We start from the raw sequence: 12,173 nt of genomic DNA on the forward strand, positions 1-12,173 counted from the left end.
TATGATAGGGTTGGTTAGTGGTATTACAAGAATGCGTGTTAGGTATAATGTTTCTTTGTATGTCAATAATCTATCGTATGCATGTATTTAAGCCAGGGCTTTGAACCAGATTTTTTCCCCCAATTGGTTCGTTCCGAACAGAAACAGTATTTTAACATTTCTGGTTTAACCCTAAAATTGAAGTTCCCGAACCGGTTAATAACTTTCCATGATAGCTGTGGGACATACAAATAAGTAAGCTGATCATTAGAACATGCCTACATTTGTTGAGTGCACTTAAACACACACACAGACGGAGGACGAATGCCAAGCGGCGCTTCGGGAAGAGGATGCAGCATAAACAAACGCTCAACATGAAGTGAAAATTACGTTGTTTTTCAGTGCTTTATTGCTAAATGTATTTTAATGAGACTACAGTTTGAGACACAGTACCGCAACTCTCTCAAGTTTATACACCATGAGTTGTGATCTTTGAAGGGCGTAGGGATAATCACGTTTAATTGGAGTTGGACCGGACACATTCAACCGCATGTGCATCTGTGCGTGCAGAAAGCTGTTCACTTTAGTGACTTTTTGTGGTTAAATTGTTTAAAATCACTTAAAGACTATTCCTTTAAGTGTTAACATTTGCAAGCCTTTGAAACACATGCAAATGATCAACTTTCACCCGATTTAAATTTGCGTATTAATCCGCAAATCGCATGCGAGCCGATTCCGAATCGTGGGTGGTGATCTATACGGATCAAGAATCAACTGCGATCCGTTACACCACTATAGTATTAAAAAAAAAACATCTTGAGAAACTTGGTAAACTACAATATTTACCTATTATGATTGAGCATTAGAGACTTGGGCTTGAGTAGGGTACTTGATGGTGGCAAGCTTCTCATTTCACAGATGAGTCAACAACGACCGGAAGTGAACTTCACCGAGTCATATCGCACAAAAATCACTTCAAAGAATGAAAAAAATTAATGATATTAAACGGTTACCATCATTTTAAATAAATGATTCTGTTCCGGAACATATATTTTTTGAAAATTTCTGGTTTCGTTTCGGTTCCTTGCAAAACATCAAAAGTTTCTGGTTTTCATTCCGTGAATCGGTTCAAAGTCTTGATTTAAACCATTATCATGGATTAAAGTATATGGGTACTTTTCAGGTTATAAACTTTTCTAAAATGTGCTTCCCTAGAAATCATTTGGCTGATCAGATTAGAGATACAGACTTGCCTTTCTGTATAACAAAATCAGGATTTAAATACTTAAATAATATTACTCATTCACACTGGTCTGTCTGAAGTTAATTATAATACCACACTCAAAAAAACGATTCCTGGCAATATTAGCTTTTAAGTATTTGGATCATTTAGATTTTATTTAAATACTCGTTTTTTAAAATATATGTAATCCGATTTATTAGAATATATATAAATCTGTTCAATTTAAAAAGTATTAGATTTAATCAGTTAAAATGTATGAATATGAATTAAATAAATCTAGCCGTGAAACAAACCAGATAAATTCTATGAGATTGGTTTACATACAAATTTCAGGAAACTGGCTTTAGTAGAAGCGGAAATGACGTCTATTCACACTCCAGTCAGGAGGTGGCGCCAAAATCAAAAATAGACGCTACAGCACAAGCACATGGACTTCGCCATTTTGCATTGGACTGGATCGTCATCTCACTAGTCTCCAATCGCCAAATTGTAGGTGAGTAAAGTTAACAAGTTTGATGTGATTATCTTAAATATAATTGTCTGTTGTTTAATTACATGTGTGACGCGTTGCATGTTTCAGAGTAAAATACACCTCACTACACAGACGGTCTGTTGGAAGTTACCCTGCAATGTCTGTTGCTTTTATTGGTTAATTTTTGTGGTTTAATGTTTGAAACCTAAGAATAAATAAAGTCATAGGCTACTATAGGCTTATCAGAATAAAATAATCATAATCTCTGTGACTTTATTAACAAAAGAATGTTACAATTATACTATGTTGTTGAGTGCATTGTGTGTCTAACTAAAACTTTTTTTTTTTACAGATACAGCATTATTTCATCGTCTATATGGTGGGACAACCTGCTAGACAGGGTATGTAAGTTATGCTACAAAGATATTGATTTCTGATGCAAAGCTGGATTTTCATCATTCCAGTGTCAAATGATCATTTAGAAATCATTTTAATATGATGATTTATTGTCAATATTGGAAACAGGTGGGTTTTTTTTTCAATAACTGCAGTTATGATAAGCATAAGAGGCTTATTTCCAAACATTTCACCGGTAGTGTACACACATGCTGGGACACAATATTTCTGAAACAGAAAAATACATACTCTTCGTCTCACAAAGTCTTTATCTGTCTCTATAAAAACTATTATCTACATAAAATATTGTTAAAGAAAATCATTAAATAATGTGGGTTTTTTGTCTTGTTCTAGTTGAAGACATCTGTATCTACCTCAAAGAAGGCATGGAGAGACAGATTAAAGAAAATGTGGTAAGTGTATGTCAACCTACTCTATTTTTATATCTATTTATTTATATATATGTATGTATGTGCACGTGTGTGTATATAAATATCTTATGGATAACTAGATGTTTAAACAAGGTGATTATCTGTTTTCAGGTCTTTTGATGGTTTTGTGACTAATGTTCTATTATTTTACACATTTGAATCAGTCTACATATTTTAAATATCAGAGTTTGTAAAACAATTTGCCTGCACAGATTTGAAAATTTCACTTTGACTGCTATTGGGACTGATTTTTTTGTTGTTCTTCTCCAGAATTGTGAAATTGGTGAGTTGGGGATTGCACAGACAGTGGAAGTTTTGCAAAACCTACTTGGTGTCACACATGGGTGTGAAATTACTTTTTGGACTCATTTATGCACTTAAACTGAACTACCAGAAGAACATCAGGTGCACCTTTGACCTTTCAAAAAATCCTAATGGAACTGGACTTGATACAACCAAGCAATCACTGAAAGATGCTTCAGTGAATACCTGACAGACACGCTGATGCATCCCCCTCAAAGTGGGTACATTTTTGTAAATTTACAAGTTAACTTTTTAAAATTAAAGGAATATTGCACTTTCATTAAAAAAAAATCCTGATAATTTACTGTCGGTCATCGAAAATGCTTGTCTTTTTTTGTTCCGTCGAGAATAAATTTTTTTTTTTTTTTGAGAAAAACATTCCAGGATTTTTCTTAATTTAATAGACCTTATTGGACCTCAGCAGTTAAGTTTCAAAGCAGCTTTAAAGGGCTCTAAACGGTCCCGATCGAGGCATAAGGGTTTTATCTATTCAAAAGATTGTCATTTTTGGCAAGAAAACTTTTAAAACGCAACAACTTGTCCTGCATTATCCATGTGATACACAGTGTGACATTGTGTACTACGTAATAACGTTGAAGTTTACACATCACAAATGTAAAACGCACATTTGTGGACCATTTTAAATAATAAACGGACCCAAAGACATTAAGTAGTATCATTTCGCATACAACAACATCTGAACGCTCCTCTTTCTCCTCACTTGTAAACACTGGAGCGGTAGTTTCAATTATGTCATGCTAGCGTGTCACACAGCTAGTGAAAATTTGTTGTGAGTTAAAAGTCCTCTTTTATTTTTATTTTTGAAAATGACAATCATTTGGCTAGATAAGACCCTTATGCCTTATTCGGTATAATTTGGAGCCCTTTTAAATCTGCATTGAAACTGTAAACTTGAGGTCAAATAGTCTTAAATTGAGAAAAATCCTGGAATCTTTAACTCAAACTTTATTTCTTCTTGACTGAACAAAGTAAAACATAAACATATGGGGTTAGAAAATTATCGGGATTTTTGTTTTATTAAATTGGAATATTGCTTTAACAATTTTAAAAGTTGAAAAGTTTTTGAAAAATGTAATTGATGTATATCTAACATGTAATTAGAGATGCATGAAAATTGTTAATGGCACACAGCCACTCAAAACACTAAGCAATGTGCCAATGTGTGTTTTTTTTTTACCACCCAATCATTCTAAATTATTATTATTACATCATGTCACAGATTTCTGAAAATGTTAAAGTAATGTTGTTGTCCCTGATTTATGTCTACCTCGAGTTCTACAGGGTTTTTTGTATTTCTGCAGCCTGTTTGCTCAAAATGTTTGCACTTATTTGTGGATTGAGGTTGATTGTGGCTGAAATGTCTGAAACACACTTATTTATTTAATTTTTGCACACATTACGAGGTGTATAAGCCATGGCTATCGTGCTAGTTGTTAGCTGCTCTTTTTTGCTGCCTTATGAGTAATGCCTTGAAGTATTAAATAAATTGATAAAATGTAAAACCAAGTGGTCTGGCTCTTCTTTTATTTTTTGTGGTTTTTTTGTTAAAGCATATTGTGATTTAGGAGGGTGAATGGGGGAGGAATATATAAATGGTTTATTAGTAAGATATCTAAATGTAATGCATTTTAAGTGAATTGGGTTTATTAATAAAGAATACATAATCAATTTTTTTAATGCATTTAAAACACATTGGATTAAGTAAAACTATTACATAAATTTTATTGGTTTCATTTACATATATCTAAAAAATATCTATCATATAAAGTTTATTTGTTTTTTTTAGATTAGAAGTATGTAATCCAAATGGATGGAAATGTTACATGTAATCAAAATACATAAATCTTATGAATTAGGCCTAAATATTTTTTTGAGTGCATACATAGAAAACATGAATCTGACTTCCAACAATCTATCTGTCTTTAGCTGGCTATCAACATCACTTGCTGTGTTCTATATATATATATATATATATATATATATATATATATATATATATATATATTTTTTTTTCCTAACAAAATCACTTTGATTAAGCATTTCTGGAGGAGACCTGACCTGCTAAAGAGAGATGGCCTCCATCCATCCCAGGAAAGACGTGCTGTACTCTGTGGAAATCTGACCACTAGTCTTGTGATAATGTCTTACTATCCAGGGCCCAGGTCAGGAAACAAACAGATCGGCTTAACTGTCCGTCTGTTAGCTGCCTTGACATGTCAAGATCACATATATCCCAGCACATAGAGTTTATAATACCAACACATTTCGACTGTGTCTGTTCCCCAAACAAACAAATACAGAGCAGCGTTTACCTCTTCTCGTACAAATCTTATTAATATAAAATTAAATAACAATATATTAACAGATACAACTCAAATGTTCAAATTTGGCTCTCTTCACATTAGATCGCTTACCATTAAAGAACCTGTTATCAATGAAATCATTACAGACCAAAACTTAGATGCGCTCTGCTTAACAGAAACCTGGCTTAAAACAGATGATTACATTCGTTTAAATGAATCCACAACACAAGACTTTCATTATAAGCATAAACCTTGCTTAAACTCGCCATGAAAAAAAAGAATAACTGTAATTTGTTTTGGAATATGGTGGCATTTTTTACAAATGACTTATCTGTGACTTATTGACTTATTTTTTAAAAATTCATGTGCCCTCATAACTTTTTAATCAAAAACCTCCCATCCTAAAAATGGTCTCTTCCGGTCATATGGTATGGCAGGTGGGCGGGGTCCAGAAGATCACTGCAATTAGCAATTAACACCATGATGAGCCAATTTAAAATGATCCAATCAGATCTCGATGGACAAATTCAAATCCAGCCCTGCCTTATTTCATTTCAGAAGCCATTTCACTCAGATATACGTCATCATGTGGAAAATAAGGCAATCACTACAATCTACAATAAAATATTTAAAGTTAATCATAAATCTGAACTAAAAATTTAATTCATTTGAAATAATGTTGCTAAATATGGAACTAACTGATCATAACAAACAGCTTTCTTTCGTCCTAGCTACTATCTACAGACCTATGGGCCACCACACAGATTCTCTTTAAAAAACTGAAAATTTCTTCTCCGAGCTATTAGTCACTGTAGATAAAGCTCTTATCATTGGTGACTTTATAAAACAGGGTGGGCAAAGCAGAGTATAAAAATGGTTGAACTCACCTTTACATGTACTACATTAGTAGTCTGAGACGACGGGGCTTCTGCATAAAGATTGAGACGATCTCGTCATAATTAAGTGTATCTGAAGAAAGAATACAAGAAGAAACAGGAATTTCTTAGTTTGCATTTGTTGCAAAAGAGCGTCGGCTTCTAGTTTAGTTAGACAACTGCTGGTTTCAGAATACTCGGCAAATGTTTCCAATATTGCATCTAGCAGGGTCAAGACCTTGGTCACTGAGCCCGACTTAGATCCCCATCTTGTGTCCAATGATCGTTCCAACTCCAAGCACTGCTGTCCTGGATCCAGCTCTTTTTGAATGCTCATAAATCCTGCATGACGATTGCTTCCATGAAGCCATGAAGAGAATTAAGTGTTTCAAAAAATGTATTTATGTGTCTAGATACTTTTGCAACACTGCTTAAAACAAGATTAAGGTGATATGAAGAACAATGTACATAAACAGCAAGAGGAAAAGTGCGTTAAAGTACGCTCTGTACTCCTCCCTTTGCACCCGACATAACAGAGGCACCGTCAAAACAAAATCATAACTCTGGGTCCAGGTTAAGTGGTGCCAACACTAAGTATTTTCTCTTCAGCCGTCATGTCACATGTATCCAAAAATCCAATACTAACAATATCTTGTTTGGCACAAAAAAGTACAATATCAAGCACAACTTTTACGTGTTGCCGATTTCTTTCCGCAAACGACTCGTTAACTATGTCTTTATTTAGCCGATCGAACACTTTACCTCTGCTATCTGGCTAATGACACTGTCTGTATGCGGCCAATTTAGCTTGTGAATGCATGTGTCCTTTGCTATCCTGATGTTTCAAACATGCCTGACTCAGATGTTTCCAATCCTTAAATCCGTCCTGTGTAAATTTTGCATCACTCTGCTCAGGAAAATGTCTGCAGGGTTTGCAATAAACCGCATCCTTCGTTGTGCTGTATTCCAACCAGAGGAATTTCTTATACTATCGCAAAGAAAAACATTGTTGTTTTCCTGATATTGTATTGCATGGAAACCGTGCAGTTTGGGCTGCATGGCTGGCTCGTCCAGATTAGACAGGTCCAGTGGTGGTGATGTTGATGCCATTGGTCAAGTACTGTCCTCCGTGTGTTTAATTGACTCAAGCTCATGAGGTTTAGGGTCAAACTGCATGTGGTCTGAGCTCATTTGTAGAAGGCCTGTGGCCGGTTACATAAAACTTTAAGACTATAGTCTTAAAAGTTAGTCATGAATTTTTTCACTTTTAGGCTTAGTTTCTTGCGTATGTAGTTTAAGCTTTGTGAAATATTGACTGATTGATATTTGTTTTGCCATTTTCGAATTCTAATTGTACAAACACCTGGATCTTACAGTAAACGTCTTTACGTTTTTACGTAGGTGGAACAAACAATAACTAACGAATCATATTTGATTTTTCACATTTGACATGCCTACAGTGTTAAAGTGTGACGTTTATTCATAAAAAATATTTTTGTTGTTAATTAAATTAACCTGGCCTTTTGATAGGGTGGGCCACATAGATCGTATTTAACCAACCACTACCACTTTATGTACAACCCCAAAACAGAAAAAGTTGGGACACGGTAGAAATTGTGAGTATAAAAGGAATGGACTAATTTACAAATCTCATAAACTTATATTTTATTCACAATAGAGTATAGATAACAAATCAAATGTTGAAAGTGACATATTTTGAAATGTCATGCCAAATATTGGCTCATTTTGGATTTCATGAGAGCTACACATTCCAATAAAAGTTGGGACAGGTAGCAATAAGAGGCCAGAAAAGTTAAATGTACATATAAGGAACAGCTGGAGGAGGCCCAATGTTTAGGAATAGGAATGTTGTCCTATTCTTGTCTAATGCAGACTTCTAGTTGATCAACTGTCTTAGGTCTTCTTTGTCGCATCTTCCTCTTTATGATGCACCAAATGTTTTCTTTGGGGGAAAGATCTGGACTGCAGGCTGGCCATTTCAGTACCCGAATCCTTCTTCTAAGCAGCCATGATGTTGTAATTGATGCAGTATGTGGTCTGGCATTGTCATGTTGGAAAATGCAAGGTCTTCCCTGAAAGAGACGACGTCTGAATGGGATCATATGTATCTAGAACTTGGATGAACCTTTCAGCATTGATGGTGCCTTTCCAGATGTGTAAGCTGCCCATGCCACACGCACTCATACAACCCCAAACCATCAGAGATGCAGGCTTCTGAACTTAGCGCTAATAACAACTTGGGTTGTCATTGTTCTCTTTAGTCCGGATGAAATGGCGTCCCAGTTTTCCAAAAAAGAACTTCAAATTTTGATTCGTTGGACCACAGAACAGTTTTTCACTTTGCCAAAGTCCATTTTAAATGAGCCTTGCCCAGGGAAAACGCCTGTGCTTCTGGATCATGTTTGGATATGGCTTCTTTTTTGACCTACTGTATAGAGTTTTAGCTGGCAACAGCGAATGACACGGTGGATTGTGTTCACTGACAATGTTTTCTGGAAGTATTCCAGAGCCCATGTTATGATTTCCATTACAGTAGCATTCCTGTATGTGATGCAGTGCCGTCTAAGGGGCCGAAGATCACCAGCATCCGGTATGGTTTTCGCTTCTTGACCCTTACGCACAGAGATTGTTCCAGATTCTCTGAATCTTTGGATGATATTATGCACTGTAGATGATGATAACTTTAATCTCTTTGCAATTTTTCTCTAAGAAACTCAGAAAACTCTTTTTCGCCGCAGCATGGGGCGAATTGGTGATTCTCTGCCCATCTTGACCTCTGAGAGACACTGCCACTCTGAGAGGCTCTTTTTATACCCAATCATGTTGCCAATTGACCTAATAAGTTGCAAATTGGTCTTTAAACTGTTCCTTATATGTACATTGGAATTTTCTGGCCTCTTGTTGCTGCCTGTCCCGGCTTTTTTTGGAATGTGTGGCTCTCATGAAATCCAAAATAAGCCAATATTTGGCATGACATTTCAAAATATCTCACTTTCAGCATTTGATGTGTTGTCTATATTCTACTGTGAATAAGGTATGGGTTTGTGGGATTTGTGGATTGTTCCATTCTTTTTTTGCTCGCGGTTTCTGCGGTGTCCCAGCTTTTTCTGTTTTGGGGTTGTAAATGAGGTAAAGTCATGTTACTCTCTGGTTAAATACATTGTACCGCAGGGATCAGTTCTAGGCCCTATCTTGTTCTAGTTTTATATATATATATATATATATATATATATATATATATATATATATATATATATATATATATATATATATATATATATATATATATATATATATATATATATATATATATATATATATATATAAAAAATATATAATATATATATATATAAAATATATAATATATATATATATATAAAATATATAATATATATATATATATATAAAATATATAATATATATATATAACAAGAACAAGAACAAGATAGGGCCTAGAACTGATCCCTGCGGTACAGCTGTATCAGCCATATTAGTGACGCGCAGCCAAGAACCTACTTTAAGCTTCAAAAATGATCTTCTCAAACCATGGGTTTGGGGAGAAGGGGAGCGGAAATATAGTTCATCTTTTAAATCCGCTTAGAAAAGCGCTACGTTTTATTTTGTACCACCAAACTTGCTCGTATAACTACTCTTCTTAAATAGGAAAAACGTTGATGTGTTTGGTCACTTCTAACTTTATCTCTAAATGGTACCATTGAATGAATGGGGCTAAGCTAAATCCTATCGAAGCGTCGCAGCGCGCTCCAGCGCTTACGTGCACGCACACAGATGATAGAGGGATGTATCAACAATTCTTAGTTAAGGTAATAACATTTTTTAATATTGAAAATGAGTAGACTATTCCTTTAAGACACTACGGGGTACCACAAAAATTAACAGATATAATCAAGGCCTCCTATGAAGGACTATCCTGCAGAATTGTTCATGGCCAACAAACAACCGAGGCCTTTGGAGTACAGACTGGTGTTAGACAGTGCTGTTTGCTCTCACCCTTCTTATTCTTGTTGGCCATTGACTGGATCATGAAAATGTCTACAGAGCAAAAGAGAAATGGCATTCAGTGGACACTATGGAAACAGCTTGATGACCTGGATTTCGCAGATGACCTGGCCCTACTGTCACATACACAGCAACAAATGCAAGAGAAAACCAGCTCTGTAGCACATTACTCTGCATGCATCGGCCTGAACATACATAGAGAAAAGAGCAAAGTCCTAAAAGTGAATACATCAAGCACTTCACCTATAACACTAGAGGGGGCGATTCTGGAGGAAGTGGAAAGCTTCACTTATCTCGGAAGCATCATCAACATACAAGGAGGGACTGATGCTGACATAAAAGCAAGAATTGGCAAGGCAAGAGTTGCTTTCAACCAATTGAAAAAGATCTGGTCCTGTAGGAACTTGACCCTCAAGACTAAAGTCAGGTTATTCAACACCACTGTGAAGCCTGTCTTAATGTATGGAGCAGAAACATGGCAAACAACAGCAGCTGGCTTAAAAAACATTTATCAATTCATGTCTCCGAAAGATCCTCAGAATTCGCTGGCCCAATATCATCACCAATGAAGAGCTCTGGCGACGCACTCAACAGGAACCCATTCAAGAATTAATCGGTCAACGCAGATGGAAATGGATTGGCCACACCCTCAGAAAGCCAGCCTCCAGCATCACCAGACAATCCCTTACCTGGAATCTGCAAGGCAAGAGGAAAAGAGGTCGTCCCAGAATAACCTGGAGAAGGGAGCTGGAGGCAGACACCAAAAAGAGTGGTCACAATTGGGGAAAGTTGGAAAGACTGGCCTAGGACCAAGACGCCTGGAGAGACTTTGTTTGTGGCCTATGTCCCAGAAGAGACGACAGGCTATGATGATGATGTATGTGTAGTTAGTATCATGTGTTTTTCGTAGTGTAACGTTAGTTTAATAAACTGGTTTTCCATTTCACAGTTGAATTGTTTCTGTGTTCAATGTTCATGAAATCAACGTCAATTTATCTGCCTTTCAATCCTGTACAACATGCTTTTGAGGTAATACTGTATAGCAGTAGGAAAGTAATTTTCTAAAGGTCACGGAATTAACTGCTTAATGTACAATTATGAGTATATTTGCAGGACTAATGCATTTATTATTTGTTATTATTCTGGTAAATCAGGTAAAACTTTATTAATTTGTACATTTAAAGGTGGAATAAGTAGAATTTGCCTCTAGATGGCAACAAAACAGCAATAACAACAAATGACGTTGATTAATGACACTCCGAAGCAGCGTGGAATTATGGGATTTGTAGTCTTTAAGGGGAAATTCCGCCTTGAAATGATCCTGGGGTTGGTGGCAGGCGTGTGCCGAGTTCGACCGTTCGCTGGAGTTTGTTTTCGTGCTGGTCTGGCGTGACCAGTGTTGTTGCTAAACGCAAATTAGCAAGTTATGGTAGCCTTCGGGGCATCAGTGCATTAAAAACGAAATCGCTATGTCTATACTACTAATAATGCTCAAAATAACCCCACACTTACACTGTAGCACAATGAGGGTCTCTATATGTAAACCGAAGCATTGAGAACTTTGCAAGTGTACAGGCAGTTTATTAAAAAGAAACATTTACCGTTCACGTCTGGATCACATATCCATGCGGGCGCCATCTTGGGAAAACTAAACTCTCGCGTGAAACGTTGTTGCCCTGAACAGGTGTTGTGCTATATTGTATGTCATTATGCTTCAGATGTTACTAAACTGTGTTTTGTTGGAAGAGGAGATAGAAAGACAAAATTTCTCTCTGGCTTCCATATTTCTGCTGTATTTTATTTTATTACAAATTTGTATGTTTTAAATAACAATTGCCATTATTTTATTTATTACTCTGTAAAATTATTATCCGTTATGCCTGCCCAGGGACTACAGGTGAAAATTAGCAACTGTTGCTACAACCTGGCTCGAGACATGTTCTCTTGTTTTTTAACAAGTTTAATGTTTAATTGTGCATTGTCCCCGTTTCAAATAAATACTTTCCATTCCATTCCATGAACAAGCGTGTAGCCCGACAGGCGCTAACCCATACTTCCGCATTTGTCCACGACACTGTTGTCATGTGCTTTTTACGTTAGTAAAGGTGG

At 36.0% G+C, this 12,173-nt stretch overlaps 1 long non-coding RNA gene across 1 annotated transcript; it reads left to right on the forward strand.

Annotated features, from left to right (window-relative positions):
* The first annotated feature begins 1,937 nt into the window (after positions 1 to 1,937).
* Positions 1,938 to 4,347, forward strand: LOC129442811 (uncharacterized). Its single transcript, XR_012372022.1, has 3 exons — positions 1,938 to 2,095; positions 2,445 to 2,503; positions 2,792 to 4,347. It is a non-coding gene; the product is annotated as an uncharacterized lncRNA (long non-coding RNA).
* The last annotated feature ends 7,826 nt before the right edge of the window (positions 4,348 to 12,173 follow it).

Source organism: Misgurnus anguillicaudatus, chromosome 11, assembly GCF_027580225.2.
Source record: "Misgurnus anguillicaudatus chromosome 11, ASM2758022v2, whole genome shotgun sequence".
NCBI lineage: Eukaryota > Metazoa > Chordata > Actinopteri > Cypriniformes > Cobitidae > Misgurnus > Misgurnus anguillicaudatus.